This window comes from Phyllobates terribilis, unplaced genomic scaffold, assembly GCF_046119375.1.
Source record: "Phyllobates terribilis strain yellow unplaced genomic scaffold, ASM4611937v1 Scaffold_63__1_contigs__length_7903474, whole genome shotgun sequence".
Classification (NCBI taxonomy): domain Eukaryota; kingdom Metazoa; phylum Chordata; class Amphibia; order Anura; family Dendrobatidae; genus Phyllobates; species Phyllobates terribilis.
The window spans coordinates 7,739,348-7,755,116 of NW_027362823.1; the positions used below are offsets into that span (position 1 = coordinate 7,739,348).

At 45.0% G+C, this 15,769-nt stretch overlaps 6 non-coding genes and 2 pseudogenes across 6 annotated transcripts; all 8 read right to left on the reverse strand.

The window, feature by feature from the left end:
- Window positions 1–6,161: 6,161 nt before the first annotated feature.
- Window positions 6,162–6,352, reverse strand: LOC141192975 (U2 spliceosomal RNA). The gene has a single exon (XR_012266276.1). It is a non-coding gene; the product is annotated as a U2 spliceosomal RNA (small nuclear RNA).
- Window positions 6,353–7,467: 1,115 nt separating this feature from the next.
- LOC141192580 (U2 spliceosomal RNA) lies at window positions 7,468–7,641 on the reverse strand (annotated as a pseudogene).
- Window positions 7,642–8,439: 798 nt separating this feature from the next.
- On the reverse strand, window positions 8,440–8,531 carry LOC141192650 (U2 spliceosomal RNA; annotated as a pseudogene).
- A 1,115-nt stretch (window positions 8,532–9,646) lies between these two features.
- LOC141193076 (U2 spliceosomal RNA) lies at window positions 9,647–9,837 on the reverse strand. The gene has a single exon (XR_012266373.1). It is a non-coding gene; the product is annotated as a U2 spliceosomal RNA (small nuclear RNA).
- A 1,115-nt stretch (window positions 9,838–10,952) lies between these two features.
- LOC141193027 (U2 spliceosomal RNA) lies at window positions 10,953–11,143 on the reverse strand. The gene has a single exon (XR_012266326.1). It is a non-coding gene; the product is annotated as a U2 spliceosomal RNA (small nuclear RNA).
- Window positions 11,144–12,258: 1,115 nt separating this feature from the next.
- Window positions 12,259–12,449, reverse strand: LOC141192976 (U2 spliceosomal RNA). The gene has a single exon (XR_012266277.1). It is a non-coding gene; the product is annotated as a U2 spliceosomal RNA (small nuclear RNA).
- A 1,115-nt stretch (window positions 12,450–13,564) lies between these two features.
- On the reverse strand, window positions 13,565–13,755 carry LOC141192978 (U2 spliceosomal RNA). The gene has a single exon (XR_012266279.1). It is a non-coding gene; the product is annotated as a U2 spliceosomal RNA (small nuclear RNA).
- A 1,115-nt stretch (window positions 13,756–14,870) lies between these two features.
- LOC141192543 (U2 spliceosomal RNA) lies at window positions 14,871–15,060 on the reverse strand. The gene has a single exon (XR_012265917.1). It is a non-coding gene; the product is annotated as a U2 spliceosomal RNA (small nuclear RNA).
- Between the last annotated feature and the right edge of the window lie 709 nt (window positions 15,061–15,769).

The window sequence follows — 15,769 nt, forward strand, 5'->3', positions numbered from 1 at the left end:
AACAGCAACACAAACAATACATTAATAAAACACAGAATTCCACCCATAAAAACCCCATATACGATTGGCATCCCTTCTCCCAATACATTTGACATCCCTCAAGTAATAAATATACATCTGACTAAAAGCAATTTTAAGACAATCCTTCACAGAAATAGCATCACGTTTAAAAAGTAAAATATTCCGTGCCTTCCAAAGGGCGTCTTTAAAACAGTTAATCATACACCAACATATACAATACTGTTGAGGGGTCGGACATTTAAAAAGGCCATATAAAACATATTCATGGTTAAAATCTCTTAAACCGCAAGTCCATTTTAAAAGAATCCCAACTTTGTGCCAAAGTTCCTGTGCAAATGGGCAATTCCACATAAGGTGCAAGGTGGTTTCGTCATTAACACATGAGTCTCTGGGGCATTTTGCTCTGGCCACCAGGCCTCTCCTGTGTTGAAACTCTCTGGTGGGGAGGCACTGGTGGACCACCATCCATGCGATGTCCTTATGTCCATTTGCTAAGAATTTCCCGAAGACATTCTTCCAAACTTGCTTCGATCTCTCTTCTGAGAAATTTACTATGGGGGTCACATCTTCATTCCTCCTCAGAAAAGATAAAAGCTTCTTGCGGTCTTTAAAAATGTCCATATTAAAATCACCAAGGCTATAAAATCGAACAGTCTTTTCTAAGATTGCTTGGTGTTTGGGGGGGCATAGTAAAACAGGGGAATTCAACGACAACTTAAACCATCTTTTAAAAATCATCCCACAAGTATATTTTAAAAAATAACTTAGCGCACTATTACCATTAAAATGTTTGAAACAAAAGCAGAAATAATTTAAATACAAATAAATATGTAAGTCGGGGACATCCCTTCCGCCGTTCATTTTATTCTTCCTCATTATTTCTCGCCTTAATTTTTCCATTTTGGAGTTCCATAAAAACATAAAGATCATCCTAGTCATTTTTTTAATTAAAACATCAGAGGGGGGGTACACCATAGCTATATACAGTATGAGGGGTAACAACACTGATTTTATAATTAAAATTTTCCCCTCCATTGTTAGGGACCTCAAACCCCAAAATGATATTTTCTTTGACATTTTTTCTATGACATTCTCCCAGCTTTGAGTTCCCACATTCTCCTCGTTAAAAACAACTCCAAGAATTTTTACATTGTCTCGTTTTATAGTGAGCTGCGGGAGTTGGGCGGTGTCCCAGGATCCCAAAGTCAGACATTCAGATTTATTTAAATTAAGTTTAAACCCGGATGCCTGGGAAAAAAATTCAATGCGCAACACCGCCCTCCGGAGGGAAGCAGGGTCCACGCACACAACCGTCACGTCATCCATGTAGCCAAAGACTCTCACATCACTGCCACCTCCGCCAGGAACAGGAACCCCTCTAATCACTTTGTCTTTCCTTATTGCGCTCAGCAGGGGCTCCATGGCGCAGATGAACAGGATGGGCGACAAGGGGCATCCCTGCTTCACTCCGGACTCAAGGGGAACTCCATCTGTTAAAAAGCCATTAAGAGAAATTTGACTAAAACAATTTTTATATAAAATCTTAATACAATTTAAAAGCATATTAGGGATACCCATTCTTTTTAAAACTCTAAAAAGAAATCTATGAGAGACTCTATCGAAAGCTTTTTCAAAATCTAGGGCTAAAAGAGCTACATTTTGACCCCGGTCTCTGGAATACCAAATTACATCCCTTAATACGTTTAAAACCTCTGAAATACTTCTGCCTGGTACACTACAAACCTGCTCAGGCTGGATTAGTTTGGCAATGACATTCCTGAGCCGGTTTGCAACCACCTTAGCAAGTACCTTGTAATCAACGTTTAGGAGAGTTATGGGTCTCCAATTCGCTAGAGCACTGCGATCACCTTTTTTATATATCAAAGACACCACTCCTCTCCTCCACGAAAATGGCAACTGTTCAGAAATAAAAACTTCTTTAAAAAGCATAAAAAGGTCCTCTTTTAAAATGTCCCAAAAAGTAAGGTAAAATTCTACAGGTAGTCCGTCACACCCAGGTGCTTTACCCTTAGAGAAACTTTTAAAAACATAAAATAATTCCTCTAAAACAATATCGCGTTCTAAAAACTCCTGGTCTGTAAAATTTAACTTAAAATCGAGATCATTAAGAGCATCAGATAAAAAGGACTCATCTATACACTTTTTACTAAAAAGATGCTTATAAAAGTTAAAAGTAGCATTCAACATTCCCTGCATAGATGTTTCACCCTCTAGATTTGTGATCACTTCTCTTTTATCCATGACTTTTTTGAAGAAGAAGCGAGAGCACTTCTCCCCCTCCTCCAAGTGCTGCACTCTAGAGTTAAAAATAATCTCTTTCCCCTTTGTGTCTATGCAGTTCTGGATTTCAGTTTTTAGGCTAGCAATATCATCTCCCACCTCCACCCCTAGCTCTTTGAATTTAAAAAGTGTTTGTAGTTTGGTGTTAAGATCACTAAAACATCTTTTTTTCTCTCTAGCTTTACGTCTCCCTGCTTTTATAAAAAACATTCTGACTTTTTTTTTCAAATTTTCCCACCAGGTTACCATAGGGGCATCAGAAGGTTTTTGTCGCCGCCAGGCTTGATAGGCTTTACCAAAGTCTTGTCGAATCAGAGGGTCCTCCAGCAGGTAAGTACTTAGACGCCAGAGGCCCCTGTTGACCCTCTGTTCATCCCGGTATTCTAGATGCACCTCCAAGCCCTTATGGTCAGAAAATATATTTGATGTTAAAACACATTTTACAGGGTTAAAATCATCTGATAGGAAAATAAAATCGATCCTGGAGGACACCCCTCTTCCGGACCACGTATAACCAGGGTCCGTCGGCAGGAGTGACCTCCACGCATCGCATAATTTAAAATCAGTTATAAAATCTTTCAATAGATGACATGACTTATCCAATTTGCGTAAAGGGTCACCCCCCGCTCGTTGTTCACTAGCACAAAGACAATTAAAATCACCCCCTACGATCAGGGGAGATGACCCAGTACAGTACAATGGCAATATCCCAAATAAATTAATTCTCTCTTGCTTATCAGGGGGAGCATAAATATTCATTACACGTAGGGTAAAACCATTAAATTTAAAATGCACTAAAACCACTCTGCCTGGTACTATTTCTGTGACAGCATTTACAGTAATATTTCTCCCACGACAGAGGAAGCCCACCCCCGCTGACTTGTTGTCATTGGAGCCAGACCAGATGGAGGGCCCCAGTCTCCAATCTGTCTTGATGTCATTATAATTTAGTGCATGTTGTATCCCGCATTCCTGTAATAAACAAATGTCAAAGTCAGCGGTTTCTAAATACTTGAATAGAGCAGCCCTACGAACTGGGCTCTTTAATGACCTCACATTCAGTGAGACAAGTCTTAATGTCGGCATTCATAGGTCAGGGTGGTGGATCTTCCATGAGGACACCTGACTCAAAGCCCTGTATGTCAAATTGCTCCAGGACATCCGGGCTAGAGGACCCAAACGACTCGATATTCTGTGAGCCGGCGGTTGCCCCCTCGTAGGTCACGGTTCCCAGCCACATTCCAGGAGACACTGGGGCTTCGACATTCCGTCTCTTTTTCGGGGCAGACTCCACTAGGTCACTGGTGCAGTCCTCCTCTTCCTCCACCTCCTCCAGGGGGAGAGACTGGTCCATCAGGATAAGATCACCAACACCGATTCCCTGATGTTCGCCACCTAGAAGCAAAGCCCCCTCATCTGGCTGGCTAATCGCCCTGGAAGATCCTGAGGCCATCGCTGTGTGGTCCCCTGTAGCCAACCGCACAGGGGCACCACCCTCCAGCCCAACAGGATCGGTATCGGGAACCATCGACACGGAGGATACCCTCCCAGAAGGAGGACCCCTCCGCTCCGGTCCATGCGAGGTCCGCCCATCGTTAAGGGACTTCGATGCAGGGGCCGCCCCAGAGGGGCCTCCGGCTCCCTGCTCCATCCCAGCCTTCTCGCCCTTCGAACCGCCCTCCGACGCCGGCCCGCCAGTGAAGACCGGCGGGCGCATCGGCTCAGCTGCAGAAGATGCAGCTTCTGCGTAGGTCCTGGTCCTGGTCCTGTTGGGGCATCCTCGGAACATGTGCCCCGCCTCACCACAAAGATTGCATTTCCTCCCAGCGGGACAGTCCTTCATTAAATGTCCGTAACAGCTGCAATTATTGCAGCGGTCTACTTTCCTGCCTGTGCAGGACGTTTGGGTATGACCCATTTGTCCACAGTTCCTGCAACATACCGGCATTCCAGGGTAAAATAAGTAGCCTCTGCTCTTACCGATCACAAATGTTGAGGGAGGGTGTAGCATTCCTCCCACTCCGCTTGGGTCCCTCTTTAGACGGGCCATGTACCTCCTCTTGCCGCACCAGAAGCCTACCGCGTTCTTCACAGTGCCCAGGTATCTCAGATCGTCACAATAACGGATAAGGTAGGTCGAGATGTCTGCAGCTTCCACAAAGGGGTTCGGGAAATGCACCACGATAGGGATCTCGTCATAGGCATACAAGAGACAAAAGGTTAGTCCATCCAATTCATCCAAGTAGTTTTTCTCATTTACCTTTTGTACGAGTTGGTGACAGCATCCCTGGCTCTTGAAGGTGATGGTGTAAGTCCCCTTGTACTCATTGTCCTGGAAGCAGAATATGTCTTCCCGCCGAAACTCCAGAACTCCAAGCAGAATCCTATGGCAGATGTAATCCAAATTCTTCTCCGTCCTCGATCCTGCTCCAACTTCAATCCTCACGGTGTTCCGCATCCGGGCATCACCCGATGAATATGTGAGCGTTGCCGGCATCCTTCACTCAGGAACGTACCGACTCTTCTCTCTGAAAGGCGCAAGCCTTCATGGGATCCCTTCCCGTTGCTCCCGGACTAATCCTTCCTCCCAATAGCAGCAGGGGGGTTAAGTCCCTCCGAAAAGGAACGATCCCCCCAAGCCGAGAGAAAGGGTACCAAGAGCACCTCACAGGCAAGACCACACAGGTAAACCTGATAGATCATGCCAAAAGGCCGAGAAGCGATAACCAGAATTGGTTTCAAACTACGGAGCCACCCAAGGATCCTGAAAAGTCCATTTGTGGAGATGAGCTCCTGGACTCCCGTTAAGAAGACATGTTGTCAACCTCTAGATCCCTTACATGCCTGCACTTTTCGGCTTGCTGCTGCTGCAATCCACGCGTTTTAGATCTGCATAACTCCACCTCTTTAAACACAGCACCTTCACCCCCTGCTGTTCCCACCCGCCTCAACACCGTTGGAAGGGAGGAGAACCAATTAAGGCGGGGGGTGGGGTGGAACGAGCAGCTGTCTACCCTTAGCAGGAGGGCTCCTGATTACATACCTCTCCTGCTGCTGCTGCTGCTGGCTGTCCAGCAGCAGACTGAAGGTGGCTGCTGCTGTGCACAGGTATATAAAGGCTCAGAGCCTATTATGACACGCGCAGCCAGCGTTCCATTGCCACATTCCATCTACTGCAGGCAGGATACCTGGCTGGCTGAATGTCGCTGAGAAGCTCACAGAGACCGCCATAAGCAACAGTTTAACAGAATGCCACAGACTAATCAACCAAACTTTTTGGGTTGGGTTCTCTTTTATAGTCTGCAGGCATTAAATGAAAGAAGTCAGTGTTCCAGCAGAAGGAGACAACGTTTCAGAAAAGGCATTGTAGCAAACCAAAAAAGAAATTTTAAGCGCAGCAGAGTAACCAGCGCACATACCTGTTAGCTCAGGTGAGTTTAAAAGGCTGCTGTTGATAACAAGGGCATTTGCTAAATAGATGGTGTGTGTGCAACAATATACTGAAAGGTCAATTATATTGTGCAGCTTATCTCACCACCTGTAGTTATTTAGGTGAAAGCTCCAAAATGCTTGCCTAATATGTCTGTTTATCCAAAAGGAAGTAAAAAGGGAGAGCTAGAAAGATAGCATTGCATCACATTACATGGCAATGCAATGCACAGTTGCTGAAGTTGAACCAAAATGAGCTTGTAATCTGGCTTCTGCAACTTTGAACATGAAAAATCCAATGAGGAGAAGAAAAGCAAAGCCAAAGAGTCCATCCCCAAATCCGACAAACAAGCAAAATGAACAAAAAACATTGAATTCAATTCTTTCTGATTTTAGAAACTGCATTAAAGAAGGGGTGCACCGGTCCTGGAGATACTGCAATACCAGGTCAATGCGTGGAGTGGACAGAGCAAGCTCTTTTTCCATCTCCCTGTTCTAAAAATCCATTTAATATATGGTCCCCAGATAGGGGACGTATCAGATATTAAACTGATAAGAACAGATACTACACTTGATCTTAGCCAAAAGGCCGAGAAGCGATAACCAGAATTGGTTTCAAACTACGGAGCCACCCAAGGATCCTGAAAAGTCCATTTGTGGAGATGAGCTCCTGGACTCCCGTTAAGAAGACATGTTGTCAACCTCTAGATCCCTTACATGCCTGCACTTTTCGGCTTGCTGCTGCTGCAATCCACGCGTTTTAGATCTGCATAACTCCACCTCTTTAAACACAGCACCTTCACCCCCTGCTGTTCCCACCCGCCTCAACACCGTTGGAAGGGAGGAGAACCAATTAAGGCGGGGGGTGGGGTGGAACGAGCAGCTGTCTACCCTTAGCAGGAGGGCTCCTGATTACATACCTCTCCTGCTGCTGCTGCTGCTGGCTGTCCAGCAGCAGACTGAAGGTGGCTGCTGCTGTGCACAGGTATATAAAGGCTCAGAGCCTATTATGACACGCGCAGCCAGCGTTCCATTGCCACATTCCATCTACTGCAGGCAGGATACCTAGCTGGCTGAATGTCGCTGAGAAGCTCACAGAGACCGCCATAAGCAACAGTTTAACAGAATGCCACAGACTAATCAACCAAACTTTTTGGGTTGGGTTCTCTTTTATAGTCTGCAGGCATTAAATGAAAGAAGTCAGTGTTCCAGCAGAAGGAGACAACGTTTCAGAAAAGGCATTGTAGCAAACCAAAAAAGAAATTTTAAGCGCAGCAGAGTAACCAGCGCACATACCTGTTAGCTCAGGTGAGTTTAAAAGGCTGCTGTTGATAACAAGGGCATTTGCTAAATAGATGGTGTGTGTGCAACAATATACTGAAAGGTCAATTATATTGTGCAGCTTATCTCACCACCTGTAGTTATTTAGGTGAAAGCTCCAAAATGCTTGCCTAATATGTCTGTTTATCCAAAAGGAAGTAAAAAGGGAGAGCTAGAAAGATAGCATTGCATCACATTACATGGCAATGCAATGCACAGTTGCTGAAGTTGAACCAAAATGAGCTTGTAATCTGGCTTCTGCAACTTTGAACATGAAAAATCCAATGAGGAGAAGAAAAGCAAAGCCAAAGAGTCCATCCCCAAATCCGACAAACAAGCAAAATGAACAAAAAACATTGAATTCAATTCTTTCTGATTTTAGAAACTGCATTAAAGAAGGGGTGCACCGGTCCTGGAGATACTGCAATACCAGGTCAATGCGTGGAGTGGACAGAGCAAGCTCTTTTTCCATCTCCCTGTTCTAAAAATCCATTTAATATATGGTCCCCAGATAGGGGACGTATCAGATATTAAACTGATAAGAACAGATTTTTTTGTGAAAGCCCGAATTCGTGTACAAAACCCGAGTGCGCTTAAAAAAGTGACAAGTGCCACAAAAAAAAGTGCACTAGGATGCTGGTCTTCTTGAAACCCTCTCCAAAAGGAGAAGGGTCCCCCAAACCATTCCCCGTCCCTCCGAGCCAGAAGGCCACAGCGAGGAACAGGGACAAATAGCCACCTCCAGCCGGAGCCAGAGGCGACCCAATCTTACCCCCAATACCTGCCCGAGTTCTCACCCGAGCAAGGCACTGGGAGCCAAAGACTGTGCTCCCCTCCCGGAAGAGGGGAGCCAACAACGCTCTCCTCCCGAAAGAGGAGAGCCAGTGGGGTTCAGGGGGGAGCGGAACCTGATGGCCACACACTCCCCCCCTAGACCTGCCAAGAGAGGAACCCGTAAGGGAACCGCATCCCGACAAAATCCTAGTAAGGACGTGGACACACGTGAAAAAGTGGACACACAGTGACAAAAAAAAATTAAATAAATAGTGAAGGTTTCACAGTATAATACTGCCCGGACCTTCGACCGGGAATTGAAAAATTCCCCATCCTAAGGCCAGAAGGCCCGGAATAAGGGTGTATGTGAAGAAAGAAATATTGAAGTGCTAGTGCAAATGTGCCATAAACTCAAGTGGGGTTCCCAATCCCAGTGAGTAAAGGCGGCCCAGGGTCACAAGTCCTGGGGCACTTCACACTTCGGGCTTTCGATCTTCCCCGGCCCAATGGCGTCGATCCTGGGGGGCCATGCTTTCCACCAGATGACTATATTAGCCACCTGGCGTACTAACAAGCGCCTAAACCCCAGTGTGCATAATGTATCAATCTACTAGGGCGGCCAACATCCAAAACCGCCTTTTCGAAAGATACTACACTTGATCTTAGCCAAAAGGCCGAGAAGCGATAACCAGAATTGGTTTCAAACTACGGAGCCACCCAAGGATCCTGAAAAGTCCATTTGTGGAGATGAGCTCCTGGACTCCCGTTAAGAAGACATGTTGTCAACCTCTAGATCCCTTACATGCCTGCACTTTTCGGCTTGCTGCTGCTGCAATCCACGCGTTTTAGATCTGCATAACTCCACCTCTTTAAACACAGCACCTTCACCCCCTGCTGTTCCCACCCGCCTCAACACCGTTGGAAGGGAGGAGAACCAATTAAGGCGGGGGGTGGGGTGGAACGAGCAGCTGTCTACCCTTAGCAGGAGGGCTCCTGATTACATACCTCTCCTGCTGCTGCTGCTGCTGGCTGTCCAGCAGCAGACTGAAGGTGGCTGCTGCTGTGCACAGGTATATAAAGGCTCAGAGCCTATTATGACACGCGCAGCCAGCGTTCCATTGCCACATTCCATCTACTGCAGGCAGGATACCTGGCTGGCTGAATGTCGCTGAGAAGCTCACAGAGACCGCCATAAGCAACAGTTTAACAGAATGCCACAGACTAATCAACCAAACTTTTTGGGTTGGGTTCTCTTTTATAGTCTGCAGGCATTAAATGAAAGAAGTCAGTGTTCCAGCAGAAGGAGACAACGTTTCAGAAAAGGCATTGTAGCAAACCAAAAAATAAATTTTAAGCGCAGCAGAGTAACCAGCGCACATACCTGTTAGCTCAGGTGAGTTTAAAAGGCTGCTGTTGATAACAAGGGCATTTGCTAAATAGATGGTGTGTGTGCAACAATATACTGAAAGGTCAATTATATTGTGCAGCTTATCTCACCACCTGTAGTTATTTAGGTGAAAGCTCCAAAATGCTTGCCTAATATGTCTGTTTATCCAAAAGGAAGTAAAAAGGGAGAGCTAGAAAGATAGCATTGCATCACATTACATGGCAATGCAATGCACAGTTGCTGAAGTTGAACCAAAATGAGCTTGTAATCTGGCTTCTGCAACTTTGAACATGAAAAATCCAATGAGGAGAAGAAAAGCAAAGCCAAAGAGTCCATCCCCAAATCCGACAAACAACCAAAATGAACAAAAAACATTGAATTCAATTCTTTCTGATTTTAGAAACTGCATTAAAGAAGGGGTGCACCGGTCCTGGAGATACTGCAATACCAGGTCAATGCGTGGAGTGGACAGAGCAAGCTCTTTTTCCATCTCCCTGTTCTAAAAATCCATTTAGTATATGGTCCCCAGATAGGGGACGTATCAGATATTAAACTGATAAGAACAGATACTACACTTGATCTTAGCCAAAAGGCCGAGAAGCGATAACCAGAATTGGTTTCAAACTACGGAGCCACCCAAGGATCCTGAAAAGTCCATTTGTGGAGATGAGCTCCTGGACTCCCGTTAAGAAGACATGTTGTCAACCTCTAGATCCCTTACATGCCTGCACTTTTCGGCTTGCTGCTGCTGCAATCCACGCGTTTTAGATCTGCATAACTCCACCTCTTTAAACACAGCACCTTCACCCCCTGCTGTTCCCACCCGCCTCAACACCGTTGAAAGGGAGGAGAACCAATTAAGGCGGGGGGTGGGGTGGAACGAGCAGCTGTCTACCCTTAGCAGGAGGGCTCCTGATTACATACCTCTCCTGCTGCTGCTGCTGCTGGCTGTCCAGCAGCAGACTGAAGGTGGCTGCTGCTGTGCACAGGTATATAAAGGCTCAGAGCCTATTATGACACGCGCAGCCAGCGTTCCATTGCCACATTCCATCTACTGCAGGCAGGATACCTGGCTGGCTGAATGTCGCTGAGAAGCTCACAGAGACCGCCATAAGCAACAGTTTAACAGAATGCCACAGACTAATCAACCAAACTTTTTGGGTTGGGTTCTCTTTTATAGTCTGCAGGCATTAAATGAAAGAAGTCAGTGTTCCAGCAGAAGGAGACAACGTTTCAGAAAAGGCATTGTAGCAAACCAAAAAAGAAATTTTAAGCGCAGCAGAGTAACCAGCGCACATACCTGTTAGCTCAGGTGAGTTTAAAAGGCTGCTGTTGATAACAAGGGCATTTGCTAAATAGATGGTGTGTGTGCAACAATATACTGAAAGGTCAATTATATTGTGCAGCTTATCTCACCACCTGTAGTTATTTAGGTGAAAGCTCCAAAATGCTTGCCTAATATGTCTGTTTATCCAAAAGGAAGTAAAAAGGGAGAGCTAGAAAGATAGCATTGCATCACATTACATGGCAATGCAATGCACAGTTGCTGAAGTTGAACCAAAATGAGCTTGTAATCTGGCTTCTGCAACTTTGAACATGAAAAATCCAATGAGGAGAAGAAAAGCAAAGCCAAAGAGTCCATCCCCAAATCCGACAAACAAGCAAAATGAACAAAAAACATTGAATTCAATTCTTTCTGATTTTAGAAACTGCATTAAAGAAGGGGTGCATCGGTCCTGGAGATACTGCAATACCAGGTCAATGCGTGGAGTGGACAGAGCAAGCTCTTTTTCCATCTCCATGTTCTAAAAATCCATTTAATATATGGTCCCCAGATAGGGGACGTATCAGATATTAAACTGATAAGAACAGATACTACACTTGATCTTAGCCAAAAGGCCGAGAAGCGATAACCAGAATTGGTTTCAAACTACGGAGCCACCCAAGGATCCTGAAAAGTCCATTTGTGGAGATGAGCTCCTGGACTCCCGTTAAGAAGACATGTTGTCAACCTCTAGATCCCTTACATGCCTGCACTTTTCGGCTTGCTGCTGCTGCAATCCACGCGTTTTAGATCTGCATAACTCCACCTCTTTAAACACAGCACCTTCACCCCCTGCTGTTCCCACCCGCCTCAACACCGTTGGAAGGGAGGAGAACCAATTAAGGCGGGGGGTGGGGTGGAACGAGCAGCTGTCTACCCTTAGCAGGAGGGCTCCTGATTACATACCTCTCCTGCTGCTGCTGCTGCTGGCTGTCCAGCAGCAGACTGAAGGTGGCTGCTGCTGTGCACAGGTATATAAAGGCTCAGAGCCTATTATGACACGCGCAGCCAGCGTTCCATTGCCACATTCCATCTACTGCAGGCAGGATACCTGGCTGGCTGAATGTCGCTGAGAAGCTCACAGAGACCGCCATAAGCAACAGTTTAACAGAATGCCACAGACTAATCAACCAAACTTTTTGGGTTGGGTTCTCTTTTATAGTCTGCAGGCATTAAATGAAAGAAGTCAGTGTTCCAGCAGAAGGAGACAACGTTTCAGAAAAGGCATTGTAGCAAACCAAAAAAGAAATTTTAAGCGCAGCAGAGTAACCAGCGCACATACCTGTTAGCTCAGGTGAGTTTAAAAGGCTGCTGTTGATAACAAGGGCATTTGCTAAATAGATGGTGTGTGTGCAACAATATACTGAAAGGTCAATTATATTGTGCAGCTTATCTCACCACCTGTAGTTATTTAGGTGAAAGCTCCAAAATGCTTGCCTAATATGTCTGTTTATCCAAAAGGAAGTAAAAAGGGAGAGCTAGAAAGATAGCATTGCATCACATTACATGGCAATGCAATGCACAGTTGCTGAAGTTGAACCAAAATGAGCTTGTAATCTGGCTTCTGCAACTTTGAACATGAAAAATCCAATGAGGAGAAGAAAAGCAAAGCCAAAGAGTCCATCCCCAAATCCGACAAACAAGCAAAATGAACAAAAAACATTGAATTCAATTCTTTCTGATTTTAGAAACTGCATTAAAGAAGGGGTGCACCGGTCCTGGAGATACTGCAATACCAGGTCAATGCGTGGAGTGGACAGAGCAAGCTCTTTTTCCATCTCCCTGTTCTAAAAATCCATTTAATATATGGTCCCCAGATAGGGGACGTATCAGATATTAAACTGATAAGAACAGATACTACACTTGATCTTAGCCAAAAGGCCGAGAAGCGATAACCAGAATTGGTTTCAAACTACGGAGCCACCCAAGGATCCTGAAAAGTCCATTTGTGGAGATGAGCTCCTGGACTCCCGTTAAGAAGACATGTTGTCAACCTCTAGATCCCTTACATGCCTGCACTTTTCGGCTTGCTGCTGCTGCAATCCACGCGTTTTAGATCTGCATAACTCCACCTCTTTAAACACAGCACCTTCACCCCCTGCTGTTCCCACCCGCCTCAACACCGTTGGAAGGGAGGAGAACCAATTAAGGCGGGGGGTGGGGTGGAACGAGCAGCTGTCTACCCTTAGCAGGAGGGCTCCTGATTACATACCTCTCCTGCTGCTGCTGCTGCTGGCTGTCCAGCAGCAGACTGAAGGTGGCTGCTGCTGTGCACAGGTATATAAAGGCTCAGAGCCTATTATGACACGCGCAGCCAGCGTTCCATTGCCACATTCCATCTACTGCAGGCAGGATACCTGGCTGGCTGAATGTCGCTGAGAAGCTCACAGAGACCGCCATAAGCAACAGTTTAACAGAATGCCACAGACTAATCAACCAAACGTTTTGGGTTGGGTTCTCTTTTATAGTCTGCAGGCATTAAATGAAAGAAGTCAGTGTTCCAGCAGAAGGAGACAACGTTTCAGAAAAGGCATTGTAGCAAACCAAAAAAGAAATTTTAAGCGCAGCAGAGTAACCAGCGCACATACCTGTTAGCTCAGGTGAGTTTAAAAGGCTGCTGTTGATAACAAGGGCATTTGCTAAATAGATGGTGTGTGTGCAACAATATACTGAAAGGTCAATTATATTGTGCAGCTTATCTCACCACCTGTAGTTATTTAGGTGAAAGCTCCAAAATGCTTGCCTAATATGTCTGTTTATCCAAAAGGAAGTAAAAAGGGAGAGCTAGAAAGATAGCATTGCATCACATTACATGGCAATGCAATGCACAGTTGCTGAAGTTGAACCAAAATGAGCTTGTAATCTGGCTTCTGCAACTTTGAACATGAAAAATCCAATGAGGAGAAGAAAAGCAAAGCCAAAGAGTCCATCCCCAAATCCGACAAACAAGCAAAATGAACAAAAAACATTGAATTCAATTCTTTCTGATTTTAGAAACTGCATTAAAGAAGGGGTGCACCGGTCCTGGAGATACTGCAATACCAGGTCAATGCGTGGAGTGGACAGAGCAAGCTCTTTTTCCATCTCCCTGTTCTAAAAATCCATTTAATATATGGTCCCCAGATAGGGGACGTATCAGATATTAAACTGATAAGAACAGATACTACACTTGATCTTAGCCAAAAGGCCGAGAAGCGATAACCAGAATTGGTTTCAAACTACGGAGCCACCCAAGGATCCTGAAAAGTCCATTTGTGGAGATGAGCTCCTGGACTCCCGTTAAGAAGACATGTTGTCAACCTCTAGATCCCTTACATGCCTGCACTTTTCGGCTTGCTGCTGCTGCAATCCACGCGTTTTAGATCTGCATAACTCCACCTCTTTAAACACAGCACCTTCACCCCCTGCTGTTCCCACCCGCCTCAACACCGTTGGAAGGGAGGAGAACCAATTAAGGCGGGGGGTGGGGTGGAACGAGCAGCTGTCTACCCTTAGCAGGAGGGCTCCTGATTACATACCTCTCCTGCTGCTGCTGCTGCTGGCTGTCCAGCAGCAGACTGAAGGTGGCTGCTGCTGTGCACAGGTATATAAAGGCTCAGAGCCTATTATGACACGCGCAGCCAGCGTTCCATTGCCACATTCCATCTACTGCAGGCAGGATACCTGGCTGGCTGAATGTCGCTGAGAAGCTCACAGAGACCGCCATAAGCAACAGTTTAACAGAATGCCACAGACTAATCAACCAAACGTTTTGGGTTGGGTTCTCTTTTATAGTCTGCAGGCATTAAATGAAAGAAGTCAGTGTTCCAGCAGAAGGAGACAACGTTTCAGAAAAGGCATTGTAGCAAACCAAAAAAGAAATTTTAAGCGCAGCAGAGTAACCAGCGCACATACCTGTTAGCTCAGGTGAGTTTAAAAGGCTGCTGTTGATAACAAGGGCATTTGCTAAATAGATGGTGTGTGTGCAACAATATACTGAAAGGTCAATTATATTGTGCAGCTTATCTCACCACCTGTAGTTATTTAGGTGAAAGCTCCAAAATGCTTGCCTAATATGTCTGTTTATCCAAAAGGAAGTAAAAAGGGAGAGCTAGAAAGATAGCATTGCATCACATTACATGGCAATGCAATGCACAGTTGCTGAAGTTGAACCAAAATGAGCTTGTAATCTGGCTTCTGCAACTTTGAACATGAAAAATCCAATGAGGAGAAGAAAAGCAAAGCCAAAGAGTCCATCCCCAAATCCGACAAACAAGCAAAATGAACAAAAAACATTGAATTCAATTCTTTCTGATTTTAGAAACTGCATTAAAGAAGGGGTGCACCGGTCCTGGAGATACTGCAATACCAGGTCAATGCGTGGAGTGGACAGAGCAAGCTCTTTTTCCATCTCCCTGTTCTAAAAATCCATTTAATATATGGTCCCCAGATAGGGGACGTATCAGATATTAAACTGATAAGAACAGATCAGGTTTCAACATATTTTATTATGTGCGTAAAAGATGGTTTACAATCAAAAACAGCAACACAAACAATACATTAATAAAACACAGAATTCCACCCATAAAAACCCCATATACGATTGGCATCCCTTCTCCCAATACATTTGACATCCCTCAAGTAATAAATATACATCTGACTAAAAGCAATTTTAAGACAATCCTTCACAGAAATAGCATCACGTTTAAAAAGTAAAATATTGCGTGCCTTCCAAAGGGCGTCTTTAAAACAGTTAATCATACACCAACATATACAATACTGTTGAGGGGTCGGACATTTAAAAAGGCCATATAAAACATATTCATGGTTAAAATCTCTTAAACCGCAAGTCCATTTTAAAAGAATCCCAACTTTGTGCCAAAGTTCCTGTGCAAATGGGCAATTCCACATAAGGTGCAAGGTGGTTTCGTCATTAACACATGAGTCTCTGGGGCATTTTGCTCTGGCCACCAGGCCTCTCCTGTGTTGAAACTCTCTGGTGGGGAGGCACTGGTGGACCACCATCCATGCGATGTCCTTATGTCCATTTGCTAAGAATTTCCCGAAGACATTCTTCCAAACTTGCTTCGATCTCTCTTCTGAGAAATTTACTATGGGGGTCACATCTTCATTCCTCCTCAGAAAAGATAAAAGCTTCTTGCGGTCTTTAAAAATGTCCATATTAAAATCACCAAGGCTATAAAATCGAACAGTCTTTTCTAAGATTGCTTGGT